The sequence below is a fragment of the Pleurodeles waltl genome, chromosome 6 (genome assembly GCF_031143425.1).
Source record: "Pleurodeles waltl isolate 20211129_DDA chromosome 6, aPleWal1.hap1.20221129, whole genome shotgun sequence".
NCBI lineage: Eukaryota > Metazoa > Chordata > Amphibia > Caudata > Salamandridae > Pleurodeles > Pleurodeles waltl.
The window spans coordinates 474,327,015-474,344,084 of record NC_090445.1 but is presented as its reverse complement, the minus strand read 5'-3'; positions in this window follow the sequence as shown (position 1 = coordinate 474,344,084).

Genomic DNA, 17,070 nt, shown 5'->3' with positions numbered 1-17,070 from the left:
CAGACACGAGGGGTATGCTGATGTTCCAATATCAAATAAAATCTCTAACGCGATGCTGTACAATCATTTGTTATTAACTTTCTCCTCCACATTAATCTCAGTGTGTTGCAGGATGTGACAGCATATCTTGTTATTTGGATTTTAGTGGCATTTTTATAACGAGAAATACAGTGTCACGTCTAATGTATGCCTTTAGTATAATCGAAGTCTAATTGCCAACCAGCAAATTAAGATGCAGTAGTCGTCCGGGCTTTCTGTTCTGAAACAGTCCGAATGTGTAGTAATCCGAAAATGAGACAGTCACAAGTAACATCAAGCAGGCAGATCACAATTTTGGTAGCATAAATTTGCAAATCTGGCTCATTAGTGAGCCTTTGGAGGGCAGTGCTAGTTAAAGGCTGTCAGTAACTCGTCCTCCACTCCATAGGCCACGTTCAAACCCAAGGGGATATGGTTTCTGATTAGTTCTGTCTTTTACGAGCGGCCCATTGCTTTGGGCCTACACATGGAAGTGGCAAATACATATTATTTTGGTGTTATTACTGTGTGCTCAATTTTTTCTTGAAATCTAACAGGAAACGTCCCTATAAGCTGCAGTCCCTTTTGACTGCTTTCTGACTGAGAGGTGCGTCACATGAGTTCTCCCTAAGACTGGAACCTGATACCATGCTCCAGAGGCCTTTGCATGGCATATGTTGCCATCCAGTGTCCTCAGCTGGTCTGGATACGCATTAGAAAGGTTCTGTGTAATTAAACCTGAAGACCAGGGCGTAACAATTTTCAAGAATCTGTTGTTTTAATAAGAATTTTTAAAAATATTTTTGGAAACACTGGGCCAGATGTACAAAGCCGTTTTGCATTTCCTAAGGGCTGAATCGCTATTTTGGGCCATTAATAAAAAGAAAATGGGCTTTTCAGATGTACAAAGCCCTTTAAGGAATCACATATTGTGATTTCTACCATGTAGAATTTGCAATTTGCGATCCCCTGTTTAGAAAATTGCAAATAGGGATTACCTATTTGCGATTCCTATTCATATGTACAAAGCATTTCCTAAATGTGAATAGGGCAATTAGGAAATACAATTACAATCGACTTCAGGTCGAATGTAACCATGTGAAATTTAAAAAAGACACCCCAAAATATTTGCTTAAGTTATTTGTGCTCTACATGTGCACCACTATTTTTGGGTGCACCAAGGGGAGTTTTTTGCCCATACCCATCCTTCGTTTTGCATTTCTCAAATAAGAAATCGCTATTTGGGAAATGCAAAACCCCTCCACTGTCTTAAGTGGCATGGGATTTCTCATTTGCAATTTACTTATAGCGATTCCTATTTTGTAGGAATCACTATCAGGAAATCGGTGTCTTTGTACATAGCATTTTGCATTTCCTAAATTGCAATTTCTATGAAGTTGCTATTTAGGAAATGCAAAATTGCATTTTAGTACATCTGGCCCTACATCCAAGAAATCAGACTTATTCAGACTTATTCATAAGGTAGTTGCAATTGAGATTTTGCACGCCCCTTCGTTTGCACTTTTTCCTTCGCATGAAACATTTACAGACATCAGTAATAATATCAGTGACTGAATTAAATAAGTTATCATGTGCCTTTTGAACCTGATAGCGACTTTTGGCTCCCTTTTAAGTTTGAGGTATGGCATTATTTGGATTGGTGCAGTCTGGAGTTTATGAAATGGAAGATGGTGAAAGAAGACAATCTGCTACCCATCTCATTTTTAGGTCGAGCATAGCAGGGCACAACTTCTGTTTTTCCGACATCTTGGTATCTATGTAGGCTTTTAACCATGCCCACATCACGCCCCTCACTATCACTTGTTCATGGGCTTGCCTTTCAAAAATCCTTTGTTATCCTTGGTAAATGCTTTACATTTGTCCCTCCTTGGGGCGGTTTTGTCCCGTCTTGGGGACCGACCCTGTTAGATGATAATTGCACATTTGCCGATATGTTTGAGTACAAGTGAGCTTCCTTTTCCTCGGCTCGCTTATTTCAACTGTTTTACTTTTAATTTTTCATTTTGTCTGCCTTTTAGAGTTGCCAGACTGTAAACTTTATGGTTTTTGTATGTTTCATTAAGTTATTCACTGTTGATTGGCCATCTAAAACGGTAAACACTGCATATGTTTCATGTGCTTAGTGCAGTCAAGCAGGTTGTAAATAGTGCTCTGTCTGTCTCATGGCTAGTGATGCAAGACAGCACCAGGGGAAACGCAGCCTGTTTGTACAGTGTGTTTAGTGTGGGATGCCACATCACAGACAGAGACACTGGACTATAGTATGATGCTTAGTGTAGGCAGACAGAGACTGTAAACACTGGAAAGACATGGACGGGGGAAAGCGCTGACCACAAGCTCTTCACTGCTTGTATTGTATTCTCAGTACAGGCAGACATGTAGAAACGGGGAAGGCACTGCACTGTTTGCACCATGTACTTAACATGGATAGGAGCAACGAAAAGCACCATAGGCTGCACAGCTTGCACCATATTGCTTAGTGTGGACAGGCACACAGGGAGGAAACACTGCAGTAAGCACATTATGGCCCATATTATGAGTTCAGATGTCTTTCACAAAGACCGCCAAAGCCGCAGGCACCAGAAGACCGCCAGTGCTGGAGGTCTTCCGACCACTGTATTATGAATACCACTGGATATCCACACCGCCAGTGGTCGGATATCCGGCGCCATTCATCACGGCGGTCGGCGGCGCTTAGGCGGTTCCACCGCCATCACCGCCATACCAGAAAAAGACCGCCAGTAATTCTGTGTGGCGGTCTTCTGGTCACGTGGCGGTGCAAGCGGTGGGAGCATTTGTGGATGTGTGTGAGTGTGTGTATGTGTGTCATGAATAGGGGGAGGGGGAGTGTCTGTGCGTGCATACATGTGTGCCTGTGTGTGAATGTGGCAATGGTAATGCTTGTGTGTATGCATGTGGAGGGGGTTTAGGGTGTGTGCATGGATGAATGTGTAAGGGGTGTGAGTGAATGCGTGCAGGTGCGTGCATGTATGTATGCATGTATTTGAAGGGAGGGGTGGGGATGGAGAGTGTATGCGTGCATGCCTGTGTGATGTGTATGGGGATGTATGCGAGTCTATGGGATGAATGTTGTGAGTGCGTTTGTGTGTGTATGTACGTGATTGTGTGTGTGTGGGTGCAGGCGTGCATGTGTGCGGAGGTGTTTGGGGGGTATCCCAGTGACAAGAACGCAAGTTCCTGTCATCGGGATACCATACCGTCAGCACTGGGCTGCAGGTTGAAACCTCGAGGTCGGCAGGCCGCGGTAAAACGGGGGGTGGACGGGGACATGGCGGTTTGGCAGTGGCCAAACCACAGCTCTCCTAATTGGCAGTCTGGACCACCGGTTCTGTGGCAGTAAGACCGCTCCTGTGGCCCTGGCAGCCCAGGGACTGCCAGGGTCATAATGAGGGCCTATGTTATTAATGGCAGGTAAAAATGGACCGAAGGAGTCAGTGCACAGGTTACACCATGGGCTTAGTCAGACAGGCACACAGGGAGGAGACACTGCACTGTGTGCAAATAGCTGTTATCTGCAGATATAATGGACTAAAGGAGACAGGCCACAGATTGCACCATGGGCTAAGTCAGATAGGCACACTAAGAGAAGATAGTGAGCTATGCTAACTTAGTGCTTTTGATTTGCATTTATAAGAGACTGATGTGTTTACCTTGTGCATAGAGTAGGCAGTCAGGAGAGATTGCACTGTTTGTAACATGGTGGCAGACACTCATGCACTGCATGTGACAGGCATCTCTCACTGTACTTACATTTTGAAGAAGTGCTGAATGTTATGTATCATGTAACCTGCTCTTAGATCCTGGGTAGATGGAGTACCTGCTTTGGAGATCCTAGACTAAACCAACTCTATTTTCTTCTGTTTCCTCCCCACCACTCTCACTCACCTCCCTTGGCTCTATTATTCTCCTCTCTCATACTGTATTTACACTACCAATAGTTCTCCATCTTTTTCTCCCATACCGTTCCCTTCTGGATTGCTCCTCCAGCCTTTCTCCACCCCTTTCACTGTGTAAACAGTTACTTTTCTTTCTCTGCTGCACCTCACCGGTTTTCCCAGTATGTCTCTTTTATTGCTCTTTTCCTCTCTGCCTATAATTAGCCTTCTCCTTCTGTGTCTCTGTCCACTTCTCTCTGCTCCTTTCTCTGTCTGTCCTTTTCTGTCCCCTACACCCTTGTTTCTGAAGTCTTTCTTCATTTCTGGGTCGAGCGTTCAAGCGCTTTGACCTGCTGTCAAACCTGCTGGCTGGGCTTTTAACCATACCCACCTCGCGCCAATCACTTTCACTCGTTCGTGGGCTTGCCTTTCAAAAATCTTTTGTTATCATTGGTAAATGCTTTATGTTTGTCTCTTCTTGGAGAGGTTTTGTTACCGCCTTGCAGAATGACCCTGTTACATGGATAATTGCACGATTGCCAATATGTTTGACTGTGTGCGGACGTCCTTTTCCTTTTGTGTCTCTCCTTCACCCTCATGGCAACCATGGCACTTTGAATCTGTTCGCTTTTGTCAGCTGATGTTTTACTTTTAATTTTGAATTGATTTGGCAAGAAAAGTCTAGTTAGGAATTTCCAACACTAATATCTCTAAGTGGAGCATAATGCAAAACTGATTGCATTGCAAATGCTTGTTTATTATAAAACCTCCTACTGCTTTTATTTCTCTATATTGTATCCCTATACATATGTCATTGTCCTTGCATATGTCCACCTCTTAAACCACTACCTGTGTTCATAGGCAGAGGATTTTTTTTTTAAATAGCTTCAATTTCTAACAGAAGAGGCTAGTCCTTTCTTATAAACGGAAAAGGGTGCGGGAGAGATTAGATGCTTGCAGAACAATTTGACACAGAGCTGCGGCATTCGAATACGATTGCCATCTTTCAGTATTGACTGGGTTCTAGATGTATGATGAGAACCAACTAAGAAAAGCTCTGCTCTCCACCATTCTGTCAGAAAGGCTTTTGAGTGGAGTTGAGTGATTTGCTTTTTTAAATGCTGACAATAGGTCTAAAAATGAGGAAGAAGAAGTCATGTGTTTTTGTATTTGTATTTGCAAAGCGTGTTCCAGCCATAGCATCAAAGTGCTAAGAGGAGAGAGATGCAAGTGAGAGCAAAAAAAGATAGGGGAGCAGTAGCAACTTTTTTATGGACAAAAAGTTATAGGTAAAAAAGCCATGTTTTTAGCTGTTTCCGAAAAGGCATAAAAGTTTCTTCTTTCCTGATGCGGAGAGGAGAGTGTTTCAAAGCTTAGCTGCCTCTACCAAGAAAATCTGCCATCCCATTTACATTTCCTGCAGAGCGGCACTGAGGTCAGATGGAAACTGGTGGATCTTAGGTGACAACTAGGCGCATACCATCTCACAGTTGCACAAAGGTATTTGGACCCCTCGGAATGGAGAGCTTTATGAGTGAGACAGAGAGCTTTAAAGAAAATATGCTTCTCCACAGGAAGGGACTGCAGCTGCCTCTGGCTTCCACTGGCAGATGCCAACTTCGGAAAATCCAACACCAGGCAGGCAGCGGTGTTCTCTATGAGTTGCAGCTTGTGGAGAGAGCCTCTGTTGATGTTCAGCATCAAAGCATTGCAGAAGACCAATTTAGATATGACCAAAGCTGAAATTCTGAGATCCTTCTGTAAGAAGGGTAACATTTTCTGGAGGGTTTTAATCACCCTCAATAGTATGAGTAAAATGTAAGTCAAAAGACATAGCATTGTCAAATAAGATCCCTAAATTTATCGCAAATGGTATGGGCACAGGCAGGTCTCTGCAAGATTGTGGCCACCAGCGAGAGCTCCATAAAGAGCTGTTAACGCCAAAAAAACAGGATTTCAGTTTTCTCTCTGTTCATTTTTAGCCAATTATGGCTCATCCACTTATTGACCTTATTCATGCAGCTGTGAAACCTGACTGCTACGTCCTCCAGTTCCTACTGACGGGGATAATAAGCTGGGTATCACCATATGAGGAAACCTGAAAGACAAATGAACGGACCAACTTCACCAGTGGTGCCACATACAGATTGAACAGGGTGGGGCTAAGAGATGACGCCTGGGGGACCCCACAAGGAAGTTGGAATGGGGCAGCTCTAAAATCACCACAACTCACAGTGGTTGATCTTTCACACAGAAAACACTCCAGAATATTCACGGCACTGTCTCTTACCCTGTCCTGGTAAAGGTATTGCACCATCAGTTGTGGAGAGACAGTGTCGTACGCAGCCAAAAGGTCTAATAACATCAGAATGGCCCCCTCCCCTTGATCCACCATCCGACGGATTGAGTCAGAAGTAGCAATAAGAGCAGATTCTGTACTGTGCACTTTCCGAAACCCGTGCTGGGAGAGATTTAAGCAGCCACTTTCCTGGAGGAAACAGGCTAGTTCGATATTAAGATGCTTATCTAGAATTTTAGCCGAGGTAGGTAATAAAGAGATAGGGCGAAGAACCTTAAGATCATTAGGGTCACATCTTGGTTTCTTTTTGAGCAGGAGTACAATTGCTTCTTTCCCGGACAGAGGGAAACCCCGTTGTCCAATACTTCCTGGTAAGGCAATACCAAACTTCAGACACCAGGTCAGGAGCGAGCCTCAATACTTTAGGGTGGGACAAGGATCATTTGGGGACCCTGACCTAACCCCTGACAATAGTGCTTTAATTCTATCTGCTGACAGTGGATGGAAATTGATGAGGAAGGGACTGTTGTGAGTCACAATATCAGCCCTGGAGACTACAGGGTCAAGATTCAAAGGGTGCTGGGAAAAAATTGCATGGATCTGTACAACTTTGTTTTTGAAAATGTCTCCTACCTTATTACAAAAGGCTTGGGAATTCTCTAGTTCCTGCGAGGTGGCAGAGGAAGTGAGGGAGCGGAACACCCTAAAGAGTTCCCTAGGTGCATTGTGTGCTTCCTTGATTTTAAGAGTGAAATAATCAGATTTGGCTTGCCTAATTGCCACTTTATTGTCCTCAGAGTGATAAGCTTGACTCTCTCCAGTGAGTTTTGATCCAATTTCCATCTGCAGTCCTTCTGACTATATCGTTTTTGAAGATCCTTGAGTTCCTTGGTGTACCAAGGGGAAGATCCTTTCTTACTGGCCAAGGGTCTAGTCTTCCTTAAGGGGGCAAGCAGGTCAATTGCTGCCCTTATCCACTGTTCATACCTTTCTACCGAGGAGCTTAACAGCCCCTATCCTGTTCCCAGCAATCCTTCATGCCTGTGAAACCTTCTGCTCCCCAATTCTTCCCCAAACTCTGACCAACTTGGCGGCTGGAGGAATATAAGTGGACATCCCCCTTCCAGCCACACTAAATGATAGGAGATTATGATCAGACCAATCAAGGGCAACTTTCTCTATACAGGTGCAACAATGCCACCCAAGGTGTGCCCCGCCCGATGGGTAGCTGATGTAACCTTAAGGTCTTAATCAAAATTAGATATCAGGTCAAAGAAAGAACCAGTAGCACAGTCCTGTTTGTCCTCAAGGTGGAAGTTAAAGTCACCCAACACAATGCACTTGGAGGTTGCAATAAGTGGTTCAATAATGGATGGCCAGTGTAGTAAAAATGAGTTCTTAGGACCAGGGGGATGATAGATCATGAGGCCCTCAAAGAACACCATATTCCAAGGTGAACCTTTAAGAGGGCGCCTTTGCAAATTTCTGGGCTAACGTTGAGTCTAGAAAACTCATAGCCAGGAGGTGTGGCTACCGTAAAATCAGGACTGGAGTCTTCCCTGGCCCATGTGTCCATAACAAACAAATAATGTACGTCTATGGATTCAATCATGTCTCCAATTCCAACACTGTGTTTAATCAGTGAGCTAGCATTAATTAAACCACATTTTAGATGGCTTGAGTCTCCGGCCCCCGATCCTTTGGCATAAAAAATGGGTCCCGCTGGAGAGTGCAGATGGGCCTGTGGGAGGGGCCATCTGCCCAATCTCACAGGCGCAATCGCCACACCTCCAGCCCTCCAACCAATCCGGCAAAAAGCAAGCTAAAAGCGCTATTGTAACAGCCCCACAACAATTAATACTCACACTTTTATCATCTCATACATCTTGCTCCTGCCCACTCTTGACTTCATTCTTTCAGTCACTTTGTTCATTAGCTAAGAAATCCTTTGTGTGTGTGTGTACTATTGATATGGTTTTTATTTGTACTTTTGGTTTCGAAAATACATCTGCCAGGCTCAATTAAAATATCTATGGTGTCCTGCTGACCATTCATAATTGATTGTTTTACTTTTATAATGTTCGATGTGAATGGACAATGCATCCTTATGCTTTACAAGTTCGCCAATGTGCTGCCCTCTTCTTAAATTAATTGTATGCAAGAAGGTGTCTCCTTCAGATCTTAGGTGTAGAAACAAGTAACTATGCGCTGCTACTTCCATGGAGCAATGTCCCTATCTGTGCACAACAGTGGGTGTCAAAATGAAAGTTATAGCCAACTATTCCAAAGTGGTGTTCAGAGTAGCAGCAGCGGTTGCTGCGTTGGAGTGGAGAAGCATCGCCCCCCTGCACTACTGTGCACAGAGGTTAAAAAATAAAATGGCAATAAAATGATTTTGTTACCATTTCATTTTTGACATTTTTCACCAGAGAAAAGAGTACGAGGGCAGGGCCAGTGCATCACTGCTGTCAAAGACTAATAGCAGTGAGGAGTGGCCACTTCAGTTTGAAGTACGCATGTAGGCTTGGCCGGCTACCTTGCTACGGCCAAACCAACACTCATATTTCAAGCCTCTCCAACCCGGCTGTCTTGGACAGCTGGGTTGGAGAGCAGGCACAGGCATACAATGCCTTTTGGAGCGTGGGACCAGCCCACTCCAGCCAATGAAGATGCTTTTTACAAGGCCCTAGCACCTCATTGCACCATACTAGCATCATTTGTTTCTGCTAACATGGCTCCTGGAGGCAATTTTCACTGCACCACATTTACAAAGTTGCGCAATGTATGCATTGTGCCACTTTGTGACCCATTGCGCCACATTATGCTTGCGTCAGGTATAATGTATGCAAGGGAGGCGCTCTGGCGTTAGGAGGGAAACAAAAATGGTGCAGTGAAATCTGCAAGATTTCACTACACCGTTTTTGGAGTGCTTCTTTAACACCTGCTCAAAGCAGGCGTTACAGTGATGCACTCACTTTAATCAATGGGCCTCCTTGCACTTTGCTGCACTAGTGTCAATATTTTTGACTCTAGTGCAGCAAAGCCCCACAATACCATCAAAAGTCTTGACGCTATTGGCTAACTTGCGCCATGGTGCGCCCACCCATGGTGTCGTTGGGTGCGGCAGGGGCGACGCAAGAAAACTGGGACATCAGCACTGATGCATCAGTTTCTTGTAACTTGCCCCTGAATTTGCTACCAACGGCCACTGCAGAGTAGTATTCAACTCTCAATAAACACTCTTCACCACGTTACATTGATTAATTACATTTAATTCTCATCATGGATATGAATCTTTATATATGTAAGTACACCCTTCTTTTTTTGAGCATTCATCGAATAAATATACAGATGCTCAGGAATCCCGATGCATTTCGGGCAAGAGACCCTTCTTTAGGGGATAAATTGTCCAGAAAGTAATGCAAATGATAACCCAAATGAAAATGGCATATTCTGGCCCAAATGATATGAGAAAATGTTTTTAAAAAAAACAAAGATTAAAAATTGAAGTACTCTTGTTAGGTGTGAGAAAAACAGCGAAAAACTATATGAAAGAGCAATGGTTCTGTATTTTCCAATGAGCAAAACAAGTACTTTAGGCCTGAAGTGCCTGTTTTCCTTCCTCAGGTGCTTGATTGAGTCAGTTCCCCGTGTTGTGCAGTGAAAAGAAGTTGCACTATCAAGATTGATTACGTCCACAACGACTTGCAATCCAGTGAATGTTATTATGTTTGGGGTGGCATATCTGTGATTTATCATATGCATGCATGTTAGTGAGATGCCTGATCCGACCCGCCAGCCTCATTCCTGTGTCATCCTCATCTGTAATCTTGAAGCAAGTGTAGCGACCTAACAAATACATTGTGTCGATAATACGCATAGTGCCCAGTCATGCATTACAAGTGCGTCATAACCCCTATAGTGCCGCAGGCGAGATGGTCTCCTCCAGGCACACGTTGCCGTGTGCCTGGACGAGACCAGCTCGTCCTGCACCCAGCCCACAACTCCCAGTCGGGAATGGAAGGGGAATCGCTTCCCCTTCCACCCCGACCCCTCCCCACCCCGCAGTGACGTCTGATGATGTCAGCGCGGACCTCATCAGAGGTCACCTCGGATCGTGCTGGAAGCATGCTTCCAGCGTGGTCCCGAAAGAGAAATGCTTTTGCATTTCTCTTCCGACTGGGAGGTGGGGCAGGAGAGACAAGAAAGAAAAGGAAAGACTTTGAAAGATTTGCGCTGCCCGATCATGATGCGATCTGGCAGCACAAATGGCCACTAGACACCAGGGAATTTTTGTTTTTAGTAAATTTCAATAAGGGGAGCGGCCCCTTGGGCAAGGGCCACTCTCCAGGGGGCCAAATAATTTTTAGGCCATTTCTGCCCCCGGGGGGGCAGAAAACCACTAGACACCAGGGATAATGTTTTTTTGTTCATTAGTTATTTTTTTATGTGGGGGAGCGACCCCTTAGGCAAGGGTCACTCCGGGGGGGGTGGGGGCAAATTATGTTTAGGCCATTTCTGCCCCACCTAGTGGCAGAAACCACTAGACACCAGGGATTATTTTTTTTTATCATACATGCGCATAAGCGGAGCGGCCACTTAGGCAAGGGTCGCTCCCCGGGGGGGGCAAAATTATTTTTAGCCCATTTCTCCCTTGTCTGGGGGCAGAAACCACAAGACATCAGGGATTTTTTTTTTTTTATACTAACGCATAAGGGGAGCGGCCCCTCGGGCAAGGGCCACTCCCCAGGAGGGGGAAAATATTTTTAGGCCTTTTCTGCCCCCTGGAGGCAGGTCGGCCTAATATAATTTGGCCAATCTGAAACCTCTAGACCCCAGGGATCTATATATTTTTTTTATTTACTTTATGTTTTTATGTATTGGGAGCGACCCCCTCAGGCAAGGCTCGCTCCCCTGGCAGGCAAATTGTATTTAGGCCATTTCTGTCCCCGTTGGGGCAGATTTTTTGTTAGGCCAATCTGCCCCCAAGGGGGGCAGAAACCTCTAGACACCAGGGATTGGTGTGTGTGTATGTGCGTGTTTTGTTTGGGGGGGCAGCCCTTGGGCAAGGGTCACTCCCCATGAGGGTACATTACTGTTGGCCACATCTGCCTCCCTTGGGGGCAGATTGGCCTATTTTTGGAAGGCCCATCTGCCCACATGGGGGGCATAAAGACCACCAGAGAAGATATATTTTCAACATAAGAGGTTGGGGGTGTGGCCATACTCCCACCCCAAATAAATGGGGCCAAAGTTATGCTGTCCACCAGTGGGCAGATTGGACAATTACCCCCAATCAACACCCCGGGGGGGAGGGCAGAACGTCTACTAGATGCCAGGGAATTAAAAAAAAATTGTGGGGTAGTGGCTACCAACCAGTATGGGCCTGGTTATGCCCCCACCCGAACTGAAGGGGGTAACAGTCTTTCAATTCTCCCCCTCACACTAAAACATCTTATCCCATGGCAAGCAAGAGGACATTTGATTATTTTGGGTTTTGGTTATACATTTGGGTCATGAGAGCTTGGTAACTCTCAAAATCGTCCCACTTGGAATGGTGAGGGCTGCACTTTTTTGACTTTGGGATGCTGCCATGTAGAAAAATCCACAATACTTAGTCACATCTAAAAACTAAACATCTGATTGATTCCAGTGTGGTGTGCTTCACATGCACCACGCACCATCTTCTTACCCACAATGCCCTGCAAAAATCCAACTTTACTGGAAATCACACATTTTCCCCACATTTTTGTGATGGGACCTTCCGGAATCTAGAGGAATCCACAAAATTTCTTCCACCCAACATTGTCTCATCTATAGCGATAAAAATTCTGCCGCACTTGTCAGCCTAAAAATGTTTTTTTCAAACTGCCCTTTTGGACCTGCTGTGGTTTCCCCTCAATTTTGACATGTTTTTGGCTCTTCCCTGTCACCGGCACTTGGCCCACCTACACAAGTGAGGTATCATTTTTACCGGGAGGCAGAGGGGAAAGTTGGGTGGTAGGAAATTTGTCCTGGGGCGGTTATCCCACACAGAAATGTGGGACAAATGTGAGTTTGTAGCTAAATTTGAGGTTTGCTGAGGATTCTGGGTAAGAAAACATTGGGGGATCCACGCAAGTCACACCTCCCTGGACTCCCTCGGGTGTCTAGTTTTCATAAGTGTCTGGGTTTTGTAGGTTTCCCTAGATGACTGCTGAGCCCAGGACCAAAAATGCAGATGCCCCCGCAAAAACAGGTAGTTTTGTATCTGATCATTTTGATGTGTCCAGATAGTGTTTTGGGGCATTTCCTGTCGCAAGCACTAGGCCTATCCTCCCATGTGAGGTACCATTTTTACCTGGAGACTTGGGGGAACGCTGGGTGGAAAGAAATTTGTGGCTCCTCTTAGATTCTAGTACTTTGTGTCACCAAAATGCGAGGAAAAAGTGTTTTTTTTCTCCAAATTCTGAGGTTTGCAACAGAACCTGGTGCGAACCTCAGAAGTCCCCCCATCTTGGATTCCCCGAGGTGTCTAGTTTTAAAAAATGCATAGGTTTGGTAGGTTTCCCTAAGTGGCGGCTGAGCTAGAGGACAAAATCTACCACAAGGCACTTTGCAAAAAATATCTCTGTTTTCTTTCAGAAAATGTGATGTGTCCACGTTGTGTTTTGGTGGATTTCCTGTTGCGGGCGCTAGGCCTACCCACACAAGTGAGGTACCATTTTTATCGGGAGACATGGGGGAATGCTGGGTGGAAGGAAATGTGTGGCTCCTCTCATATTCCAGAACTTTCTGTCACTGAAATGAGAGGAAAAAGTGTTTTATTTTTTTGCCAATTCGAGGTTTGCAAAGGATTCTGGGTAACAGAACCTGGTGAGAGCCCCCCAAGTCACCCCATCCTGGATTCCCCTAGGTGTTTAGTTTTAAAAAATGCGTAGGTTTGATAGGTTTCCCGAGGTGCGGGATGAGCTAGAGGCCAAAATCTACAGCTACGCACTTTGCAAAAAACACGTCAGATTTCAATGTAAAAATGTGATGTGTCCATGTTTCATGAAAGTGAGGCACCATTTTTATAAGGAGACTTGGGGGAACGCAGAACAGCAAAGCAAGTGTTATTGCCCCTTGTCTTTCTCTACATCTTTTCCTTCCAAATGTAAGACAGTGTGCAAAAAAGACGTCTATTTTAGAAATGGCCTGTAATTCACATCCTAGTAAGGGCACTCCGGAATTCAGAGATGTGCAAATAACCATTGCTTCTCAACATCTAATCTTGTGCCCATTTTGGAAATACAAAGGTTTTCTTGATACCTATTTTTCACTCTTTATATTTCAGCAAAAGATTTCCTGTATACCTGGTACAGAATGAAAACCCATTACAATGTGCAGCTCATTTATTAGCTCTGTGTACCTAGGATTTGTGATGAACCTACAAACCCAATATATCCCTGCAACCAGCAGACGTAATGGTAGATTACTTTAAAAAATCTGACATCGCAGGAGAAAGTTACAGAGTAAAACGTGGAGAAAAATTGCAGTTTTTTTACCTCAATTTCAATATTTTTTCATTTCAGATGTTATTTTCTGCAGGAAACCCTTGTAGGATCTACACAAATTACCCCTTGCTGAATTCAGAATTGTGTCTACTTCTCAGAAATGTTTAGCTTTCCAGGATCCAGCCTTGGTTTCACACCCATTTCTGTCACTAACTGGAAGGAGGCTGAAAGCACAAAAAATCATAAACATGGGGTATGTCTCAGTAAAATGCCAAAATTGTGTTGAAAATGTGGGTTTTCTGATTCAAGTCTGCCTGTTCCTGAAAGCTGGGAAGATGGTGATTTTAGCACTGCAACCCCTTTGTTGATGCCATTGTCAGGGAAAAAAACACAAGCCTTCTTCTGCAGCCCTTTTTTCCCTTTTAAAACACAAAAAACATTTTTTTTTGCTGTATTTTGACTCATTTCTTGTTCTCCTTCATGGGAACCCACAAACTTTGGGTACCTGTAGAATCCCTAGGATGTTGGGAAAAAAGGACGCACATTTGGCGGGTAGCCTATTTAGACAGAAATTTATGAGGGCCTAAGCGTGAACTGCCCTCAAATAGCCAAAAAAAGGCCTGGAACCTGAGGGGCAAAAAGCCTGGCAGCGAAGGCGTTAAAAGTGCAATAAATCAATATACCAGTGCACTCATCACGGTAGTCATAAGCGTTACTACATGTATCCCCGGTGACGCCTCGGTCAGTCGCCCTGCTGTTACTGACTAAAATGCGTTAGTCTTCAAAGCAGAAAATGGACAATTTACAAAAACTAAATTCACGTCATGTTGAAGTGGAATATGTTTTACGTTTGTGTACCTTAATCATGCTCAACGGATAAAATAATCATAATAAAGTGTGTTATTTAGATAGAAAAATTCTATCTGGAGATTCACTATACCTGAACAGTGGTTACCAGCGGTGTTGATGACAAGTTCTTTCAATCTAAACAACTAAACCAGCAGCATTAATACATGTATTCAATTGAGAATTCCCACCGTAATGTGGCAAAATTCGAACAGAGATAATATATTGCCAGCGATGTTTAAACCCCATGTTTCTTTTATCTGTCTAAGTAAACATAAATTGCACATTCAAATGAAGACCACTGACGTGATGTTTATTAAATTGGTCAGTGTTTAGAGAATGTTCTGGCAGTGGACTACCAAACATGAGCGTGGCTCCCTAATGTGTGGTGGTGTAGAATGTAATTAAAGGCATTTCACATCGTATTCAAGCGAATTGGGTATATCATATTGTTGTGTATGTTCCATATGTAGTTGCTAAATGGAAATCTGAATAAAAATGTGTAAATTGATTCCCTTCGTGAAAACCAAAAGAATAAACAGTAATCAAAAATATGTAATTGGACAATAGAACGTTGAGATAATGATGCTATTGAAAAATTGGAAAAGGCATTCTTTCTAAACAACACCCTCACTGCGTGTTGCATGTGTGGTTGATAAAGGAATGTCTAGATAAAAAATACATGCTATTGAATTTCCTGCATGTAACCAAATCGAATAATTAAATGTCACTCAAAGCAATGAAATATTGGAATGATGGTAACCGATCAGCAGACATGACAGCTGTCATGCTTTACAACTAGCAACTACAACCCAATCAGTCTTTCTGTCCTCTTGGAGAAAGAGTATCCTTTTTGGCGACCATTAGGGCAGTATCTAGCAAAACCTTACCTGCTCCTGAATCCCCAAACCCTCATTCACCCCCCAACAGAAATACAAGTGGGGGGAACCAATGTTTGACCCAGAACTATGGAAAGCTCAGCCAGGATCCTCTTACAGCAATGTGCTGTGACTGGGCATGTCCAGAATAAATGGAAGAAGTCAGCCAGCGAAAAGGAGCAGTGGCTACACTGTGGATTGGTCAGAAGACCTGCTCAGTGCATTCTGATAGAGGTAAGATGAGCAAAATGCAGGTAGTATGTCTGTACCATTCGCAATCTGGGGGAGGTCATGATGACTCTGGGCGCCATCAGTTCATCTCACCAGTCTTCATCATCCAAGGATCAGATCCATGTTTCCCAGTGGATTCTAAAGGGATGGAGTGTCTCAGGGGTATACAGTATCAGGGACTCCTCCCTTACCTAGTACCCCCATTACTACCTTAGCTTCTATAGGGTTAAAGTCTGGTACAGGTGTGTCGGGGAGATGTGTACCCTCAACGCATGATGCAGTTGCAGAAATTTATGAAATTGTGTGTTGGATAGTACATAGATCTGTTGGAGTTCCTGGAAAGATGCCATGTTCGTACCTGACCATACATCTCCCACAAGGATGATACCTACGGCTTCCCATCAGGAAAAACCTTCTAGAGTGGCTACATTCCACAATCACATCCAATGCCATAGGGCAGTGGTTCCCAACCTTTTGACTTCTGTGGACCCCCACTTTATCATTGCTGAAGCCTGGGGACCCCCATTGAATCTTAATTGGAATCCGGGGACCCCCCCAAGCCCGGGGATCTAATCTGTTAATATTATTTAATTTTCTATGCAGTCGCGGACCCCCTGAGAAGGCTTCGCGTTCCCAGGACAACAGGTTGGGAACCACTGCCATAGGGGAGTATGTTGAGTGTTCTCTTCCACCATCCTGTGTGCTGCAAAGTGACTCTCATTTTAGAAAGCAAAGATGTTGAGGCAATCGGTTAAGTGGATTAATCTTCCTTTATTAGTAGATCCTATAATAAGGCTCAACCGCCTACAATGCTCCGCACAGGAGAGCCCCTAGACAGACGAAGCAGAAACCAACCGTCCATCTCCACGACCTCAATTCAGTTCCTGCGTTGAGCGTTCTCCCATCATTCTAGAATCTTTATTCTAGAAAATACTACACACCCCCCCTCTCTACAATACAAGCAATAACAAAAGAAAACAAAAGAACACTAGAACTGAGATGAAAATTAGCGATTTACACATAGTCCTTCAAAAAAGCAGGGCTCTGTAATTTCCTATTAGACTTCCTCGGACAGCTCCATTCTTCCCCTTCTTTCGGGCCTCCATCAACATCAGACAAATCATCCTTCAACACCCCACCTTTATACACAACCACTCTATTAAGAGTACATACACAATGATCAGAGGTTTTGACAGCATTAGTAAAGATTTTGATGACTTTCATCGGTTTAGTTAGTCTTTTTCTACTGGTTGGCGACCCAGGATCTTTTAGATACCTCTAGAAAAATGAATTTCAGGCCAACGAGAAAACAAATCAAGAACAACAAATACATATGATTCCTGACCATTACCATGTAAAGGCCCCAGTATGTCTAGAGCAATGTCTCTCAAAGGTTTCTCATGACG